Raw genomic sequence first — 21853 nt, 5'->3', positions numbered from 1 at the left:
TTCCTGCCACTGAAACTGATGCCAAGAAGTACTGGTAAGAATGTAGAAAACGAGGAAAGGAATATACTGTAGTACTGTAGTGAGAATGTGTATTGCTACAGCCACTGAGAAAACACTATGCAGGTTTCTGAAGATTAAAAATAGAACCACCATACAACCCAGCTATACCACTCCTAGGTATCTGCTATATGGACTCTAAGTCAACATATTACAGAGATGCTTGCACATTCATCACACAGTGTAAATATTGAGCCATAAAGAAAAATAAAATCATGACATTTTTCAGGAAAATAGATGGAAATGGAAATTATTATGTTATGTGAAAGAAGCCAGATTTGGAAAGACAAACACCATGTGTTTTCTATCATCTGTAGAACCTAAGTGTGTGTGTGTGTGTGTGTGTGTGTGTGTGTGTGTGTGTGTGATGAAATGGGACCACATGAGGAGAGGAAGAGATCATAAAGAAAGGAGAACAGGGCAGGGGGAAAAGGTGGTAATAAAATTGCATGTAACAGAGAAGCAGAAGCAGGATGCCTTAGGGTTTCTATTGCTATGAAGAGACACCATGACCATGGCAACTCCTATAAAGGAAAACATTTAATTGGGGTGGCTTGCTTACAGTTCAGAGATTCAGTCCGTTATCATCATGGTGGGACATGATGGAATGCAGTGCTGGAGAAGTAACTGAGAGTCCTACATCTTGCAACAGGAAATGGTCTGTCTCACTGGGCATGGCTTGAGCATATATGAGTCCTCAAAGCCAGCCTACACAGTGACACATTTTCTCCAACAAGATCACACCTACTCCAACAAAGCCACAACTCCCAAAAGTGCCACTCCCTTGCGGGGGGGGGGGGGCATTTTCTTTCAATCCACCACACAGGGACTATCTGGGGGTAGGAAGAAGACCAGTAAAAAGGGGGGTGGGGAAGGGGGAGTGGGTAAATAAGAACAAAGTATAGACAGATATATATGAAAATGCAATAATGAAGCCTATTGTTTTGTGTACTAACTTTAAAAATCAATAAAAAAAAGAAATCCATGCCAATGCTCTATGAATGCAAGGACAAAATCATAACACTGTAGCTGTTTTTCCAAAGATACACAAATAGCCCCTGTGTAGCATGAATTGCTCACTATCATTAGGCATGGGGGAAATGCAGATCAAGGCAGCAGTAAGAGACCGTTTCATTACCCACTAGAATCTGCATCATAAGAAAAAGAATAAAAAAAAATGTTTTCTATTAAACCATGCAAGTCTACCACTGCTTTTTTTTTTTTTTGATTTTCAGTAGGCCCACAACCAAATATAACATTGCTTTTTTATTAAGAAATTTTTTATTCATTTTACATACCAATCACAGATCCCCCTCTTCCCTCCTCCTGCCCCTCCCAGCCTCCCTCCCAATTCACCCCCCCCCCATTCCCTCCTACAAGGTAAGTCCTCCCATGGGGAATCAGCAAAGCCTGGTATATTCGGTAGAGGCAGGACCAAGCCCCTCCCTCTGCTACCACTGCTTTTAAAAGTATGTTTTAATTTAATGAAAGCCCTTGACTCAGGAATTTTTGCTTACATTATTTCCTATGCTCTGGAGTTTCAAAATTTTCTTCATTTATCAAACTTCTTTGAATGTGAAGATAATCATATGAATAAATTTCAGATTTGTTACTTTGGCTTCTCAAAAGTATAAGTTTTGAGTGTAGTATCTGCAATAGGTTGCCTGAGGTTGAAGCCCTCCTCTGCCTCTGCTAATGGGTGGTCTCAAGCAATTTAGCACACTGATGGCATGCTAGAATCTTTCCCCCCATCTGGGATATAAGACTCAAGCACTTCAGGGCTGTGATTTTAGTGTCACCCAAATGCTTTCACATATTCTTATACTTTGGCTTCCACTTTTATCTACAGTATCTTCCATGTATGTTTACACTCTTAGGTACAGTACTGACAAGCATTTGTTTCAAGGATTCAAGCAGGTGGACCCAGAAAAATGGGGAAGCAAATCAATGTGTTCTTGATAGCCAACAGCTGGAACACAACAGTAATAACGTTGACAGAAACTGACTTTATTCCACAACTTTAAGTTTCCAAAAATAATGTAGCATCAGCCTATGGTTGAAATTAATAATTTGGTCGGTTGGTTGGTTGGTTGGAACTTAACATAATTCTAAAAAGATACAAGTAAGAAAATGCACTTCTCTATTAGGGATAAAACTGATAACATTGCTAATTTGACCTAGAAAAAATTTAGCAACGTCAATTGTGTCAACAGCCCCTAATCTAAACATCTGCTATTATCATCAAAGACAAATTTCATATATTAGTCACTTTCTTATTCTTAACTACCCTTATATATATAATATAAAAGTTATTATAATCACAAGACCCATGCATTTTGCCTAGTAATGTTACTTTAAATGGCCTCCTTGGTAGAGATGAGTAAATTCACAAGACAGGCTAAAGAGTGACCACCTCTTTTTGAACACCTATCTTTCTCGACTACCTTCATTTCCACTTGATAATGAAAATCCAAAGCCAGTGTCTCCATCTGTTGACATGAATATTTGTATCTACTCTCCAAGCACGTTTCAGAAAGTCTAATCTTGGACTTAATGATTTTCTATTTCTTTCATAGCTGAGCTAAAGAAATCAACATTTACACAATGCTGTCTGAAGAATGCAAAGACTCAGTTCCATAGCCAGATGGTGGTGGCACACATCTTTAATCCTATCACTCAGGAGGCAGAGGCAGGAAGATCTCTGAGTTCAAGGTCAGCCTGGTCTACAGAGTGAGTTCCAGGACAGCTAGGACTACTGTAGCTAGAGTTTTCCTGCCTGGCCCACCTCAGGACAAATCTCTCTCATCTGCCAGACCCACAGCCACTCAGACCCAACCAAGTAAACACAGAGACTTATATTGGTTACAAACTGTATGGCCGTGGCAGGCTTCTTGCTAACTGTTCTTACAGCTTAAATTAATCCATTTCTATAAATCTATACCTTGCCATGTGGCTCGTGGCTTACCGGCATCTTCACATGCTGTTTGTCATCATGGCGACTGGCAGTGTCTCTCTGATTCAGCCTTCCACTTCCCAGCTTTATTCTCCTCCTTGTCCCGCCTATACTTCCTGCCTAGCCAATGGCCAATCAGTGTTTTATTGACCAATCAGCAACACATTTGCCATACAGAACATCCCACAGCAGACTACTCAGAGAAACTCTGTCTCAATAAATAAATAAATTCAAAATAAAAATAAATTAAAAGAAATAGTTCTACAAAATACTCTAAAAACTGTCCTTAGATTAAGATAAAACAATTGATGTCCTACTTAGCTTTAATTGTCAGCTAGATCCAACCTATAGACATCTGAGAGGAAAGCCTCAAGTTGAGAGTTGAGGAAATAGTTAGATAAAATTAGTCTGCGGGTCTATTTATGAGTGATTGTCTTGGTTATTCATTGATAATAGGAGTGCCCAGCCCACTCTAAGCACCACCCTCCCTAGGGAAGTAGGCCTGAGTCACGTTAAAAAAAAAAGCTAGGAAATATGAACCTGTGAGCAAGCTTCTGTGTTCCTGCCTAGAGTTGGTGTTCTGCCTGCCCTGTCAATGGATTGTAACCTGGCATTGTAACCCAATTAAATCCTTTCCTTACCACATTGCTTTTGGTCAAGGTGTTTTGTCCTAGTGAAAGAAAAGAAACTAGAGCAATTTCACTCTTGGACTGGGTTATTTTTTTACATCCATCCCCACCTATCTTCATACTCTATTAGGGTACATCAAGGAGTGTTGTAACAAACAGCCTCAAAAGAAGCTTTTGATTTTTACTACTAGGATGCTAGAGGAGCCATTATTTATTCAATGATAGGAAGGGCTCCTGGAAGAAGAGGGTGTCTTAGTCAAGGTTTCAATTGTTGTGAAGAGACACCATGACTATGGCAACTCTCATAAAGGAAAACATTTAATTGGGGCTGGCTTATAACTATAGTTCAGAGGTTTAGCCATTATCATCATGGAGAGAAACATGGCAACATGCAGGCAGACATGGTGCTAGAGAGGTAGCTGAGAATTCTACATCTTTCATAGGCAACAGAAAGTGGTCTGTCTTACTGGGCATGGCTTGAGCATATATGAGACCTCAAAGCCCACCTCCACAGTGACCACAGTGACATACTTCCTCCCACAAGCCCACACCTATTCCAACAAGACCACACTTCCTAACAGTGCTACTCCTTTGGGGCCATTTTCTTTTAAACCACCAGAGAGGGTGAGCCACAAACTTTGAAACAAAAGGCTCAAAATGTCTCAACTAGAGTAAATTCAAGATGGGAACATTGTTTGATATAAAATATAGCCTCCAGGATGAGGGGATCAGGGTGTTTCCTGTGCTTGAGGAATGGTGATACCTCCCACCCCACTACATACATTCCTCTCTTTCATGAAGCTTAAGCCCTGGGCCTCAACCCAATCTGAAGACTTTTTTTGCAGGATGTTTTGTAAGCCCCACAGTTTCCAGCCTCCTCTTCCCATCAGATAAGAAGATTCTACCTTTAGGTGAGACTGGGCTTTTTACCACACTATTATAAACCACATTGCATTCACTTCCCATTGGCAATAGCCCAATGCAAGCACCATGAGTTCCCAGAAGTTGTGCCGCCCTAATTCTTAAACTTCCCAGCCCAAGCCAGTGACTTTTTGATTTACCGTCTTCTTATTTCTGCCTGGGTAAAAAGAAGCTCCACAGTAAGCACAAATTTTCTTAGGGAACTGGAGGAGAAAAGAAAAGAGGATGAGAGAAGGAAAGAGGGAGGAAGGGAGGGAGGGAGGGAGGGAGGGAGGGAGGGAGGGAGGGAGGGAGGGAGGGAGGGGCGGAAAGAAAAGGAAAGAGATCAGGAGAGAGTCTTTTAGGATGCTGGTTTTACAATGGTCTGCATGCACGTTAACATTTAATCAACAGCTGTCATCTGAATATATGGCCTTTGCGATGATCTCTATATTAATAAGGATTTTTTGACCAATTATACAAAAAATGATAGTAAATATTTGCTTTTCTTCTGGAATTTTGATACTTGTGGTTGGCCACATCTATAGAGAATGCCTATGTCACTACAGCCAATGAAAAGTCTAAACTTTGAGTTCCAGACCAAACAATAACACACATGGCTCATCATTTCATTGCTGAAAGAAGGAGCATTTGTAAGTGGCCTTTTCTGTTTGCCAGCTTCCTATTACTATACCGTAGTACTACTACTGTAGCAAAATACATGAGCTGATCATCTTATTAGGAGGAAAGGTTTATGCTATTTTGCAGAATTTAGTCCATGATTGAACAGACCCATTATTTGGGGGCCTCTCATGGCAGGGGTCCTGATAGACCAAGATAGTCACATCAAGGTACTCAAGAAGTGAAAAAGAACCAGAATAAGAGACTGGGCTCTTAAAATATCCACCAGAGCTGGATGGTGGTGGTGCACACCTTTAATTCCAGCACTCAGAAGACAAAGGCAAGCAAATCTCTGTGAGTTCAAGGCCAGACTGGTCTACATGGTAAGTTCCAGGACAGCCAAGGCTACACAGAGAAACCAAAACCCTATCTCAAGAAAGTAAAATAAATAAATAAATAAAAATCTACCTAGAGCATTTCTATCAGTAACCTAAGCCTCTATCCTACCTACCCACATGCTAAGCTCCACCTAAATATGGTCTTTGAGTTCTATGAGTTCTAATATATATAACCAAATGTGTGGATAGTCTTAGTACCTAACAGGCCAAAGAATTGACCAAATACCTCATGAAGAAAGATAGCTGCATGGTGAATAAACATAGAAAGATTCTCAATTAGTCATCAAAGAAATGGAAATTCATATGCTAAAATGAAAAGACTGACTATATTAAATGATGGCAAGGATGTTGTGTAATTTTAACTCCTACACATTGCCTATAACAATGTATAAAGCAGCAATCACTTTAGAAAAGAGTTTGGCAGTTTCTTTAGAAGTTTAATGTAAAACTACTGTTCAAGCCGATCCTACTCTTAAGATTTTACTAAGCAAAACAAAGAGTGTATCCATAAGTTCACAGAAATACTTAGTAACCACTTATTTGCCCCATAGTCATGATGAAGCAATTTGAATACATATCAAGAAATGAATGGGCAAATAAATTTCTGTATGATTAGCAATAAAAAAGTTAACAATAAAAAGGAATGAAGTATTGATATAACATCAGTGAGTCTCAAACTAGACACATTGAGTGAAAGAAATAAGATGAAAATGAGTACATGTAGTATCACCACACTTTTTTAAACCTGAGAAAATGCAAATTAACCCATTGTCCTAGAAAATAGATCACTAGCTATCCTGGAATAAAGACAAAGGAAGAAGAAGGGAGGAAAGGAAAGAGAATTTACAAAAGGCACATAAACATTTGTACATGATGAATATGTTCACATACAGATCACAGTGACGGCATGAATGTGTACCCATTCACAATGCACATGATGGTGTACACCCTGCAAGTCACATCAGACTATACCATTTAAACAAATGCAGAGGATGGACATATGGCTCGGCAGTTATGAACACTTGTGGCTCTTGCAAAGGATCCAGGTTTGGTTCCCAGGACCCACATCAGGCAGTCCACAACTGCCTCTAACTCCAGTTTCAGGGGATCTGATGCTCTCTTCTGGCCTCCACAGGCACCTGCACACACCTGGTGCTTATACAGAGACACAGAAACACACACACACACACACACACACACACACACACACACACACAAATACAGTTTTTAAAAATATAAATAGTTGCAGCATTTTATAAATCAAAGATAGCTGAAGCTTTTTGTTAAAAATTCTCTTAACTAATATTTTATGGCCTCAGGGTATAAGCTGCTAGCAACTCTACCCATCTGGATTTCTTATGCTAATATATACTAATTTATCAACAGTAATTTCAAGGCCATGGAAAGAAACTTTTAGGAATTTCAGGAGTGGTATAATATAATCCCTATCAAGAAAGACTGTACCAGAAAATTTATTTTGATCTAAAGAGACAGTGTGGAAATACAATGACTACTGAGATTCACAGTCGAAGCCTGTGCTACCATAATTAGTTCTGGGAGGTTATGTTAATTCAGAGAAGTCTTCTAAATCACTGAGGTCTCAGAGTGTAGAACTTGTTTAGCTATGAACCTCTTCCGTTTGCGGTTTGTATGAACATGAACATAGATAATCATATGGCTGGGTAAAACCATAAAGGCCTTAGCCACACTCCAAACCTTGATGAATCCAAAATCCTTTGTAGAATGGCTAATTACCAGCTGCGTGGGGCATGGGAGGTATGCAGCTTTAGGTGAAATCCTTACAAACTACATAAACCATAGTTTTTAAAAATAGTGGTAATAAAGGATACTACTTTTAAAGGTTTTTATAAAGGATGAAAACATATTTAATTTGCAAATCAGTCTGCTATTTTCCTCCCTGGCTTTATGCTTATGAAGGAGATTAGGATATCATAGCAACAACTCCCATCACTAAAAATATCCATCGTAAGCATCCTAGTTATTGGCAGGTGTTTTGTAAGTGTCCTCTGAGATTAAAACATTCCATCCTGCAGGGAAGTGCCTTAAATAGGAAGGCAAACAACTGACAATACCTTCAGGAAGTCCCTGAAAATGACCAGATTCACTAGGCTCCTCTCTCCAAGAGTAAGCAATCAAGCTGCTGAGACTCACTCCCAGACAAGTCAAGCTGCAAAGAAGATTCTGAAACCAGACCAGCTGCCTGGGAGAAGCAGCAAACAGCTGAGCTGCCTGGGAGAGGTTTAGAACAACTGAGGCACCAGGAAAGGATGCTCTCCACCCTGCTGAGCTGTCCACAGGCCTCGTGCAGTAAGTTCTAGGTTCCTAGCTTTTGTGAGCTGTCACCCATGTTAAGTGGGCTTTGGTGATGCCACTGTCTTTGAATCATTTCTGCTCCTATAAGTAACACCTCACCCATATTCCTGTAAGTAACCTGAATAAAACTCATTGGTTTGTTGGTTGGATTTTGGGAGTATCAGTACTTTGGCCTGTTGTATGCTCCCTATCTGGGGTGAGTAGACGTGTGTGCTATGTCTCCCCAGGAACATTCCTGTCACACAACAAGCAAAGTCCACAAAAACAAAGGTTTTTGTGACTGATGCAGCTATATTTGGATAGTTTTGATTTCTTCCTGAAAGCAATCGTTTTAAATATTTCCAATCAACTGACAGATTATATAAGCCTTTATGAGCATAGTAACATCTGCTAGTTAATTTTTTCATCTAATCTATTAAGGAGATACTATGAACATTTACAATCCTATTCATGAGGCTGACCCAAGTATCAAATGCTGCCCCAAACTTATTTTATGCATCCACAAGGGAAGTAAATCACATTGATTGTAGTCAGGGCCAGCTTTGTGAACACAATGTTTTTAACTGAGTAGTCAGGTATGTGAAATCTTGTAAATCTCTATTCAGCCATAGAAATTAGTTGTCAGAAGAATATAATTTGTCATCCTCTGGTCGCTCAGTCACTTCAGAAATTCTAAGCTCAGTCATCTCAGAATTGGTATTTCCCTTTCCTTCACAATCCTGGGAGTAGATGAAGGTGCCTGGTATTAAGCTGTTGGTTGGCCTCAGACACTCATCTCTCCACCAGGCAGCACACAGGTGCCCAGTGGGTGCACTTGTTCCACAGTCACTCAGCCATAGCCCCTCCATCCCCACCGCCCCTCCTCATAGTTGAGAAAACTGAAGGACCATGACTTCTGAGTAAATCCTTCTACTTTTTGAAAGCCAAGCATCCTAGGCTCTCAGTTCTATTCTGGCCACACAATGTAATCAGGCAGTATTCATTACATTGTCCCAGGCTCCCAGAAGAGGCACAGACCATCATCCAGGCCATCAGTATTGCTCAGAGTGTCTATTCATATGGTGGGAGTGAAGTGAGAGTGGGATGGGTTTGAGTTTCTAAGACTCCTGGCTCAAGGGAACTTCAGACTCTTGATTAAACTCTGCCTCCATACCCTCCCCTCTGCCACTCAGTGTTCCCAAGCAATTCATCAGATTCAGCTTATCACAAGAGTTACTTACCTGAGGGTATCTGTAAGGGATGCATCTAATAAACAATTCTGGCAAACACGATAGGCAGTCGGTCACTATCTACTACCATCACCTGCCTGATTGCCTTCATAACTTTCTGAAAACCATCACCTCTTGGTAACTTCCAGCATATTTTACCTTCTTTGATAATATAAACCTCATTTTTCTCCTCTCTTGTAGCACAACAAACTATACACCCAGTGTTTCTTTAATAGGTGAATCTAAGGAACAGCATTCTCTTGCAAACAGTCCTTCCAAAACATGTATTGTGATGCTGTATTCCCAACCTAAACAAAAAGATAGCTTAAGCTTCGATGGTGTCACCACTTCATCCAGCTGTTTTAGTTAAGTGTTAGGTTAGAGCCAAAGTAGCCAAAACCTCCATGAAAATACCATAGTTGCTGATAGGTATGTTCAGCTTTAGCCCTGCTATGAGAATTAATGCAGAGTATTTCCAAAAGTTCACAGATGTTTCCCCAAAAAGGGAAATATAACAGTGGAGATTCTGCTGGGATCCTAAAAATAGGAGGCACTGTATGTTTTTATTTTTTCTTTTACTGCAGTAAAAGGTGTTTGCCATGTTACCCGCATAGCTAGAAATTATAGGCATCATGAATTGGAATCAACTGAGTTGCCAAATGAGGAACGCATGCCCACTTTCCTATTCATGGTGGCCTTAGCAACTACAATCCTTTCATTAGCTGTTTAATTGTCCTGGGAACATTCTGGATCAATATTTTCATTTCCTATTTTCACCTGCCAGTGGTGAAACTTTTTCTCCATTTTCTGAAAAGGTGTCTAAATTGAACATGAGAGGCATGGCAGGATGCACAGGATGCTGCCTGAGCCAAACAAATGGAGAACCCAAACAACTGAATATATACCTCTTAAGAGAAGATCTGAAACACAGAAGATCTTCCTACCAGGTTAAAACATAAGACTAAGGAATATATTTTTAAGGACCTGTTTTAATGAAGGATTTATAAGTCACCGTGTAGAATCAACCACCTCTTAAGTGCATTTACTGGAAGTAAGCTACACCTCCAATGAAACCCTTTTGAGTTTCATTGAATAAATCTCTGAAATTTTACTGTTTGTTTTTCTTTTACAACTGAAAACCCAATTAGACTTAGGGAAGATTATTAGTCCATTAAACGCATCCTCTCAATTTTTATCAATTCTATGATAGGTGGTGGTCTTTTGATCTGCAAATGAAATCTAGCTAATGTAACAGATACATGAAATACATCATTTTCATAATCCTTTGGAAATTTCTTTTATCCTTATTTTCAAACAAATAAATTTCATAAAATGCCTGTAAGAGATGTCTGGTTCCTTTTGCATAGCTGCTTACAGGATTAACCTCTAAATGCTCTTGCTGTGGACCAGAAATTACAATTGTACATTGGATCTAACATGAATAAGTAAATCTTCATCTTAATGTTTCTAAAAATACCTAAGCTGGTATTTAATTCATCTCCCAGCCACATTTTTCTAAGAGAGAATGAGAAACAACTGAATCAGAGGAGATAGAGGAGATTCTTCATGGGAAGAATGATGGAGGGAGAAGACTCCTGGGATAGACAAGCTCCAAACACATTGACAGCAAAGGGAAAAAGGGTAACCATGACTTTAGAATGACCCAGCAAGCAACTGAAAGTCACTGTTACAAACAAGAGCATAGAAACAAAGATTTCTAATACTCCTGAGTAGAGGCTCTTCAACTGATTGTTTTATTTATAATTTCTATTATTATAATTATTGTATTATGTTGATATTATAATGATCTACACTCATCATAAGGTATGTGTGTACTACATGTATTTGTACTTCTCATACTTTACCTTTTGTGTGTATGATGTATGATATATATATCCATGTTCATGCCTGTTGCACATGTATGCCCAGTGGCAAGTGTGTGTTTGTGCCTGTGGAGGCCAGAGGTTGACACTGGACGTCTGTCTTCCTGTTTCACTCTTCACCTTTGTTTTTAAGACAGAGTCTCTTGATGAACCTGGAGTTCAATAATTTGGTTAGGTCAGCTGGCCAGTGAGCTCCAGGGCTATGCTTTTTCTATACTCCCTTCCCAGCACTGGGATGGCAGATATATGCTTCTGCAGCCAGTTTTTACATGGAGTTTGGGAATATGATCTCTGGTCCTCATGCCTGTGTAACAAGTGCTTTACCTACAGACCATCTCCTCAGCCCAAACAGTTTATTTATTTTGAAGAACAAATAACAAGTAATAATGTAAGGTCCATTGTGCACTGTAAGACAACCAATGTCATGGTAAGTGTTCTCTTTGTATTTTCTTATTTATCCCAACAGCGGTCCTTCAAACTGAGTGTATTGCAGGCCCCAAAGCCTAGCTACTGGGTAGCACACCCAGCTTTTGCTCTCAAGCAGTCTGACTATGGGGTACTTGCACCTACTACCACAACACAATACAGCATATTACTTGATCTACAGCTACTGTGACATCAGTTTTCAGAAGAGGAAATTGGGGCTCGGTAAGGTCAAATCATTTCTAGCCTCCCCCTTGCCCTCTGCTAACATGTGACAGACACATGAGTTGAGTGTAAACTTTCTAGTTGCAAAGACCATGCTCATCGGTGCTTCTGAGGTTCTAAAGCCACTGCACCCTCTAAATACAGGACTGCTGGGCAAAGCATGACACGCCATGGCCTTCTAACACAGGTGAAGCCGAAGGGGACATGTCGTAGTACTGGCTTGTCCATACTAGCTGTACGGAGGTGGCTCAACCCACTATAAACCCAGTATTTGCATGACACTAATCACAGGACAACTGTCCCACGCCAAACCTCTCATCTGGCCCAGAGATCTCCTGTCAACACTAAAGATAGCCTTTATTTCACTGATCTTTACCAATCCTCATGGCAGTTCTTCTGTCTCCAAGAATGGCCACAAATTCAACCCAGGGACCCAAAACTGTCTTCCAAACAGGAACTATCCACAAGCCTGAGTGGAATTTCGTCCCCACAGAGTACTTTGATCCTGAGAAAAGGAACTCTCTGGCACAGAGGAGGAGAGCAGTGTCTTACAGATGAGAAGGCCTTTGTTGCTAGGGTCTCTTCCCCATAGATGAGCTTTCTAAATTTCAGAGTGGCTGCTTCCTGCTGTGCTTCTGGGAGTCCAGCCACTGCCCCTAGACAAACCAGGAGGAGCATTTTGAACTCAAACACAAAAGCACAGCAGCAAGCCAAGAAGTCCACAGCACAGGCCTGCTGGGAGTTTCAGCCAGTTCAGACACCATATGTGCCCCAGCTTAACCATCTGGCTCACTGGATGAGGCCAAGGAAAACAGTGCAAACAAATGGCGGCAAGGCGTTGTAGTCCCTGCCCCGAGACAGACTCTGACCTCACTGTGTAGAGATTTTCTGCAAATCGCCTGTTGTTACAAGTATTCTCTGTAAGGTGCAATGCCCAATTTGTACAAATTTTAAAATCGGTGAGAGAACAATGCTTCAAACTTACATCTGATTAACAGGCTGGTCACCTCTGTATCCTTCAGCTTAGCAGTGTGGCTCTGCAAGCAAAACCCGAGACACTGTGAACTTAGGAGAGCACGTTGCTTGACCACATGTGACCCTAAACCCCAGAACACGCAGGTTCTATGACCACCACAGAAAGCTCTACTTCGTTAAACTGTTTCTTAAAATGAAGTTTAGGGTCACTCCTTCAAGCAAAACTCCAAACAGACAATCTTGGTACACGGTGAGAAGTTACATGTCTGAACATTCACTCTCTACATCTTAACTGTGTTTTACGTGACACTTACTTTAACTTTGGACTATTTTTTCAAGCTGACACGTTCTCTGGCTAATATTTGCCTTGACTTTTTGTGACTTCATTTTTATTCTTTGAAAATTTCATACACCCTGGTATTGATCATACCTCAATGGAATATGTGTGTGTGTGTGTGTGTGTGTGTGTGTGTGTGTATGTGTATGTGTGTGTGTATGTAATATATTGCATATAATGTACATATATAGGGTATATATAAATCGTATAGTGCAGATAGATCATATATATCACTATACACACATACACATGCACACACACACTAAGTTTTGAGTACTGACCCACTCACTCTCATTTATGTGTAATCATTCAGGAAGAGCTACTGCTCAATATTGATAATGCAAGGCAGTGACTAGTTCTATTTTCAGTTTTTTTCAAATCCTGGTCATTTGTCTCTTGAGTTTATACCAAAAAAAAAAGTGACAATGCTTTTGTTTTTCTGAACATCACAAAAAATTTATCACACACAAAAGTCTTTCTATCATAATGGAATGACTACATGACAGACATCTGTCATAGATTTTTGTCAACTGGACACAAACCTAGACATAACAGAAAGAGGAATCTCAATTGAGAAATTGCCTCCATCAGATTGTCCTGTGGGCTCGTCTGTGAAGCATTTTCTTGATTGACAATTGGTACAGGAGAGCCAAACCACTGTAGACAGTGCCATCCCTGCAGGGCAGATAAGAAAGGTACCTGGGTAAGCCAGAAGAGGCAAACCAGTAAGCGGTACCCTCCCTGGTCTGTGCTTCAGCTCCTGCCTCCAGGTTTCTGCTCTGACACTTCTCTTAGTGATGAACTGTCATCAGGAAATGTAAGATGAAATAAACCTGTTTCTCCCCAAGTTGTTTATTATCATAGTGTTTATTACAGCAAGAAAGAGCAAAGTAGGGCAGCATATATACACTATGAACTGAATATCAGATTTATAAAACTTGGATTTCCCATATTGGCCCTAAGCCCACTCATCAAACTGCGTAATCCATCCAGCAAAGATAGAGATCTTCTCATTTTAATCAACTAAAGTGGACAAAGCTCATTGTATAGGACAATGAGTGTTATTTTTAAATATTTGTAATATAAACAAGTTAGAACAAAGAATAATCCATAAAAATCTGTGTTTATCTCCCATTTTGTTGGACTGGATGAGAGATGCCAAAGTAAATCAAGCCAACGTGAGCCTTTGCTTGAAAAGGAACAGCAGCAGCAGAGAAGGAAATGGGAGAAAAAGCTAAGTTACTTCCAGTCTTTGTATAGAGCAATTGTTTCTGTATAGTGGGTAGATATGAAGGAGAAAGGCATCAAGCCAGGAGCATGCAGACTGTTTTGAGGTTTGAATATACCCCCAACCCCAAGGTTTATGCATTTAAAATTTAATCTTGAATGCAACCTTTAAGGAGTGGCTAGGTAAGCAGGGCTCTGTCCTTATGAATGGATGAATATTGCTTTCTTGAGAGTACATTCTTCATCTTGATGGAAGTAGGTTTCGACCTCCATCACTCTCTTGTCTTTTCAACTTCTGTCTTGTGATAATACAAAAAAAAAAAACTTAACACATACTTAGCTCCACCCTTTATAACTGTAATAAGCACTTTGTTCTTTGTAAATCAATTATTCTTTTATAGTAGCACAAGCAGATTGAACTGAAACTCTGTACTGGGTATAACAGTACACACACAACAAGTATCTGAAATGGGAAAGTAGCTCTGTCAGTAGATAATGAGCACAGAGAAGAGCTTGGAAGAAAAGGCTTGAAAAGACTAGATTATAATAAATGCAATCTTAGGAAGGTTTCTATTGAGAACTCAAGAGGAGAAAAGAATTAAAGGCAAATTATGTTCATTATTTTTCTGCTGCTGTGATAAAACACCATGACCAAGTCAGGTTATAGAAAGAAAGGTTTATTTGGCCATACAGTTCCAGAGAGATAGAGTCCACCATGGTGGGGAGGGATCACAACAAGTCACAGGAATGGCTGCTGGAAGCTGACAGATCACTTCTTCAGTCCCAAGTATGAAGCAGAGAATATAAATTGGAAGTAGGGTGAGGCTATGAACTCTCAAAGCCTATACCCAGTGACATTATGTCCTCACCATCTCCCCAAACTGTACCTCTAACTGGAAATCAAACATTTAAGTATGTGAGCTTATGGGGGATGGACATTTCTCATTCAAGCCATCATACAAGGTCTGAGATACAGAGACTGGACTCAGAGATTACTTACTTGGTCATAGTAGAAATGCTGGTATAGGCACTGGAGATGTAGTTCAGTCAGTAAAGTTCTTGCTGGATATGCTTGATTACCTGCTTTTGATCCCCGGCACCCATATAAAGGTGGGCACAGTGGTACTCACCTTTAATCACAAGGTGGGGGAGGTGGAAACGGGGAGATCCCTGGAACCTGGCCAGACTGTTCACTTAGCTGAATAAGTGAACTCCAGGTTCAATGACAGACTGTCTCAAAAAGTAAGGTGGAGAATGATTGAGGAAGACACAAGGCGTCAACCTCTGGTCTCTCCATACACACTCATACCTGTAACTGTACATATATGAACTTGCTTGCGCACACACACACACACACACACAAAAAAAAAAAAAAAAAAAAAAAAACCGCTAGTAGAAACAGGTAGTACAAGTCCCTGTAATCTGGATCTGAGTCGGAAATGAGGCAGGAAGTTATCGAGAAGTAAAATAAAGCTCATCCCTTATACATAGCTGCAAAAATAACTTGGCGGAGTTGTGTTTGTGGTCCTGGATTTTCAGGAAGGCAGAACTCCAAAGATGAACAGGGATATCTATCGATCAAACAGGTACAAAGTACTGAAAGTTATGCCTGACTCTTTTGTACCAAAACAGTGAAATAAAAGAAGAAATTATTTAAAGAGAAAAATCTATAGTAGAGGGAAGCAGAATAGAAAGAAATCTAGAAAACTGTCAGCTCATGTACAGATGAACTTTCTGGGTTCTATTCATCGAGGAAATGGGAGATAAGACAAGGTTACCAGAAAGATATCCAAGGGACTAAAGACCCATACTTCTCTTCTTTGTACCACCTTGGAAACTTGGCCCCTGGATCCCAAAATGCCACTGAGTCTATTGCTTTGGGAGGCATAAACAGTAAGTCTTTACAGTGTTCTTGGGCAGGAGTCAGGGGGTTAATTCTACCAGAATGTAGACTGTAATTTCTATGGGATCAAAAGATGCTACCAAAAACCTAGAGGCCCCGTAAGAGGCTCTAGCATGGCATGAGCCACCATGGAGAGTCCTTTTTAAGATAATGCTCAGTAGAACTCAAGAGAATGCAAGAGCAAGATCGCTCACGGAGTTCCCATGAAGGCAATGCCTAGCAGAACTGTGAAAGTGAGGCCCCCCCTCCAAAGTCTCTGAGTTCTGAGACTACCAACTTACAACGGCAGCCTAGAAAAAGTTGCATCATGAGGTTCTAAGTCACCAGAGTTACCACCTGGGCTAATATCACCAATGCCATGGAGATGGGGCTATTGGAGGTCACGGGTTCCCATCTCTAGTCCAAGAGTGCCAGGGACACAGGATCTGGAGTCGATGGATATTAACGTACAGCTGTAAGACTTAACTTCGTTTTTGTTGTTGGGTTTTGAACTTAGTTAAGACAAGCCACCTCTCTTTTCTTATGTTTTGTAAGTAGATAACATCTCTCTTACAACCCAGGTTTACTTCCCCATGGTCCTTTCTCTGCCTTCTGTATAGCCACATGCTTCCAGCTTCCTGCCCATAATGAGTTTCCCAATGTTGAGTACCAATTGGCTACCTATTACCCACTTCTGTAACAGTGTTTTTGAATCTCTTCTCTCCGTGTCACCTAACTGGACAGATTTATTCTAAGCCCACTGCCAAGCATGTCCTGTTTTTCTAAAGTTAATCCTCCATACACATCTGGGTAACACCATGACAAGAATCTGGCTTGTGGGAAGGACATCTGGGATGGAAGAGACAAGCTGCAAGGAGAGTCAAAGGAGGCTGTGAACAGTACTGAGTGGGGCCTGGACCACAGGAGTCATGTTCCTTAAGAAACCTAGAAAAATATGTTTCAATGCAGAAACAAATTGCTTTAATAGTGTGCTTCACATAAAAATACTCATTTCACAATTAAATACAATACATAAAATCCCAATTCCAATTTTCTAAACTTACCATTTTAACCTAGGGACATTTTTAGCAAATCTCTTATAATACAGCTCTACTTAAATCATTAGTCTCTTTTGGTTCCAGATGTTTTGTTTCCTTTAAATAATTGCAGAGATGCCAGATCAAATTAGCCCTTCCCTCCAGAGAGTGGGAAGCTTCAGTGAGGAAAGATAAATGTTCATGACAAATTGGTAAATACGCAGATGTCTCAGGGGAACAGTGACTCTCAGTGTCTGCCATTGCCTTTGGCGACCTGAATTTTTCCTTCAATTACTGAGAAGTATTTCTGGATTAACCACAATCATTACACTGAGCGAATTCATCCCCTATTTAATTTAAAACAACAACAACAAATAAACAAATATGGAATTTGCCGAAAGAAACTGGTGTGGTTCTGTCATTGTGAATCAAGATTTTGCTTCAACCCAGCAAGTGTATTTTCTTGTCAGTTAGCTAATCTAATAAGCAAAAACCTTAGCGTTTAAAAGTTCACCTAAATGAACAGAACTGAGAACTTAAAACGGTGCATGAAAAATGCCTAATATGATGTCCTACCTTGGTTTTCCAAGAGTTGGTTATGAATTAATGGGGAAAGAGAGTTAAGGCTGTATATGCAAACAATACCTTCCATATTAAGAGTTAGATAAGCATTTATTGTTATGACTTGGGCTCCAGCTGACATTCCATGTAAACCTGCAGATCAGGTGTGATTTCACAGTCTCTGACATCAGCATCAGCCTTTTATCAAAGCTCCTTGTGATTGCAATGGGCAACCAGTGCTAAGAAACTGTAGAATGGACCCAAATGCCAATTAAACAAATTTCATGACACAAGCCCCTGGAAAGCCAACCAATCTAAATCTATCTTCAGCTGTCAGGTACCATGCATGTCAAAGGGAAAAACAAGAGCCAGACAATTTCAACTCCTCAGGAACTATTAATTAGTTAGATCAGACATGGACAAATGAATTCAAAGTGAGTCTGCAGTGGTGAGAAATGGCACTTCTATGTGGACACAGCAGGGTAGGGTCCCAAAGTCAGAGGAAGTTGACCCGGTTTGAAAGGATGAATGAGATTATATCAGGTGAAAAGAGGGGAAAGTGGTAGTGGACAGACAGACAGATCCATGCAAAAATCCATGAGCAGGAAAGACCGTAGAAGGCATTTGAACAGTCTGAAGCTGGAACCCAACAGATCAGAAGGACCCTTAAAAACCAGGCCAGGAAATGCTGATGCTTCCCTGAGAAAAAAAATGATACATTTTAGGAAAGAGTAACATTGTATCTGCAACTTTTATTCATTCCGCCCTCACAGAGAGGACAATAGCACCGATTGACCCAGGCTCTCACAAGACCACGCTAGGTAAGCCCAGATCCTCTGCAGAGCCTCGATCCAGTTCTCCTGAGAAAGAGATGGTTTAGAGATGAAATTCTTAATCACAAGCTAAACTAAGCCCTGAAATTTGTAGTAAAAGTCTCCCTTCCCAACATCTTTCCATGAAAGAAAATAAAGGAAATTATTTTTGAATGCAGCACTCTGTATTCGGTCCACACACGATTTTACATAAAATTGTGCTGGGGGAAAAAAAAAACAACTTAAAAGGGAGAGTGTGAACTTCACAGATAAAAGAAAATGACTGAAAATTATGTTAAGAGAGTGATAGCTCAAAATCGTACGCTCCTTAGCATAATCTTTTCTGAACCATTTTCTTTACAAATTACTGCTGCACCTCAGAACTGCACATTTAAAAACCTTGAATGCTGCAAGTTTGCTATAAGCTACCTCAAGTACTTGCTGATGGTCTAGTGTGTGAGAAGCACATCAGGACTATTTTCAGTTTTGTTTTACAAATGCAGACACTAAGGATTAGTCCTGCGTAATAAGTATTGAGAACTATTAAGAATCTTATATTACACTCTACCAGAAAGCTAATGTGTCAACTTGTGACAGTTTCATCAATACTTGTTGAAGACATTGAGACCCCACCCCCAGGTCAGAAATAAAGCCCTTAATTTTCTCAGAAACAACAGCTGCGGAACATCAGCATTTTCTTCCGCCATCTTGCATAATCCAGTTCCTATAGACACTATAGGACAGAGCAACACAAAGAGATTCATGTCAAACAATCGGGCCGTTGTACAAGCAGGAGCTGTATGTGTTACCATCAGTTTCACAGTTGATGTTACAGGAATTGTTTTTACGGACAAGAAGCATGCCTGCCCCTTGCTATGAAACAGGACACTATTTGTATCTTCGAGGAGGTTAGTTATTATGCAGATGTCTTCCTTTGTTTGAGTTTGGAATCTTTTTAATTTTATTTATTATTTTTGTGTGTACAGCCATAATGCATTTGGGGCACACATACCTCGATGCACATGTGGAGGTCAGAAGACAACTTTGCAGCGTTAGTCTTCTCCTTCTACCTTTATGTGGATCCTGGAAATAGAACTCAGGCATCCAGGTTAACACACTGATCCATCTCATAGGCTCATGCATGTGTGTATATATACATGTATGGTATATATGCCTGTATGCGTGTGCATGAATACAGACTCAGCCATCCTACAGCACACAAGTCACGATCAGGAGATAACCTCAATTATGAGTCCTCACTTTCTACCTTGTTTGAGATACAGTCTCGCCCTCTGTCTCTTGCTGCTGCCTATGCCAGGATAGCTGTTCCAATAGCTTCCAGGGATTCTCCTCTCCTCACTTTTCATCAGACTTTCTGAGCACTGGATACAAGCGCGCAAGACTGCACCTAGTTGTACATGGGTTCTGGAGATTCAAACTCGGGTCTTCATGCTTTCATGGCAAGAATTTAACCCACTAAGCCATTTCCCCAGTCCCTTTCCAAACATCTTAGAAACAAAATCTGAACAAAGGTAGTCAGGGAATTAACAAGTGATTCCTCCAGGTGAGTTCCAGTGTAGTGAATGGTAAGTTGCTCAAGTTCACATAATTAGTTAGTAACAGAACTAAGATTAGAACCTGTCTATCTGGTTAGCATGGCTAAGCTCCACTTACACTGTAAGGACATATGTCTATCTGGTTGGTGTGACTAAGCTCCACTTACACTGTAAGGACATATGTCTATCTGGTTGGTGTGACTACGTTCCCACTACATTGTAAGGACGCTCAGTGGAGTACCTCTTTAGATTTGTGGAAAAATCCAGATCTTCTAGTCATTTTAATAAATGATGAGCCAAGAAAATATGCGCAGATCCTTAGCTGTCATGAAATTGGTTAAGACCTTTCTCCTCTCCAAAGTTGGCCTATGTAACAACATTCATTCCCTCTGAAACAACACAGACCTTTTCAGGCTGTAGAGAACATTTTAAAGACATTAACTGTGATAGTTGCAGGAAAAAATATCTAGGCTGTCCTTGGATACTACTTCTAAGGATTGAATTTTAATTCTAGCTTAAGTTAAATACTTGACGAAAGAAATTTAAACACTATTTATATGATAGAGCAGAATTTTATGGAGCAGAATTTTTCCACAGTAGGCCATTTCATACCAGTAGTCTCTCCATTCAGAAAATATTTCAAAATGAGGGAAATGATCATAATTTATGTTCTCTTTAAAGTTAGAGACTTGGGATTTCATATTTTGCTACTCAGAGGGGAGAAATGGTGTTGCTTTAAATGCAACAAACTGCCACATCTGCTCTTGGGCAAGCTCTTTGTGCCACTCCAGGCTTGCCAGGGTGGACCAAGGGTGGGCATGCAGAGCCTCACCCACTCCTTGCATTCCTGTGTGTCCCCTCCTTGTCCTGAACTCCTGTCCTTCTCTCACTGTAGAGAAGACTGTGTTGCTGCAGTTTAGGGTCAAGGCCAATGTAAACATCCATTCTAAAAAAGAACACCAGTTTCTAGTGCATAGGGACCAGGCTGTTAGTGCTAACAGGCCTTCACCGTTGCAGTACAAGTGCCTAACTCCTTCACCACTACAGTGGCCACAAATAAAGGTAAATAATGTTTTCTAACCTCTTAGGAGAAGAGGGCTTTCTTGCAAATGGGAAACGGTTTCATCTGGGCTTAACTGGATAAGGCTTAGCAGCACCGGCACTTTCAAAGCTTTATGATCAACTACACTAAGCTACACTAAAGCCTAAAGCTTCTTTTTCCCCCTGCTTGCTGCAGACCCTACTCTGCACGTAGTCACCCTTCACAAATGAAGGCTGCTGGAGATGCCTTTCTGAGGAACAAAGTGTTAAGACCATCCTGAGCCAGTGAAATCATCCTTTGCCTTAGATCACGCCCCCAAGTAGGAGGAGCTTAAGTCTCCTTTCCAGGATTTGAAGTCTGTCCTGAACCCACAGCCCAAGCAGATGCTGGTATGCTGCCTGGTATTTGGGGATTTCTTGCTGATGAATATGATACAGTCAAAGCCTCGCTTGGCTGCAAAGGAAAACCAGAGAAAAATAAAGATGTGCTTTCATTGGTAACATATTGTGGGGTCAGGATGTTGTTCTAATGACTCACTTGAAAAAAAAAATTGGTAGGAAAATTCAATTCAACCTCATGACAAAATTGGGATGGCTTTCCCTCACAGTAGTTCCAGCCAAGACTACTTTTGTGTCAGCTAGGTCTATGTGATTCTAGAGTATGTAGTAAACTTGATTCTAAAATCTAGCTGAAGGACTAGCTGTTTTGCTTATTAAACGATAACCCTGAAGAGAGCGACTTCAGACAACTTGTGAGGCATGTATGTTAACTGATAATTTGATTAATTAATAAT

The sequence above is a fragment of the Peromyscus eremicus genome, chromosome 7 (assembly GCF_949786415.1).
Source record: "Peromyscus eremicus chromosome 7, PerEre_H2_v1, whole genome shotgun sequence".
NCBI classification, from domain to species: domain Eukaryota; kingdom Metazoa; phylum Chordata; class Mammalia; order Rodentia; family Cricetidae; genus Peromyscus; species Peromyscus eremicus.
Note: the sequence above shows the minus strand (reverse complement) of the source record.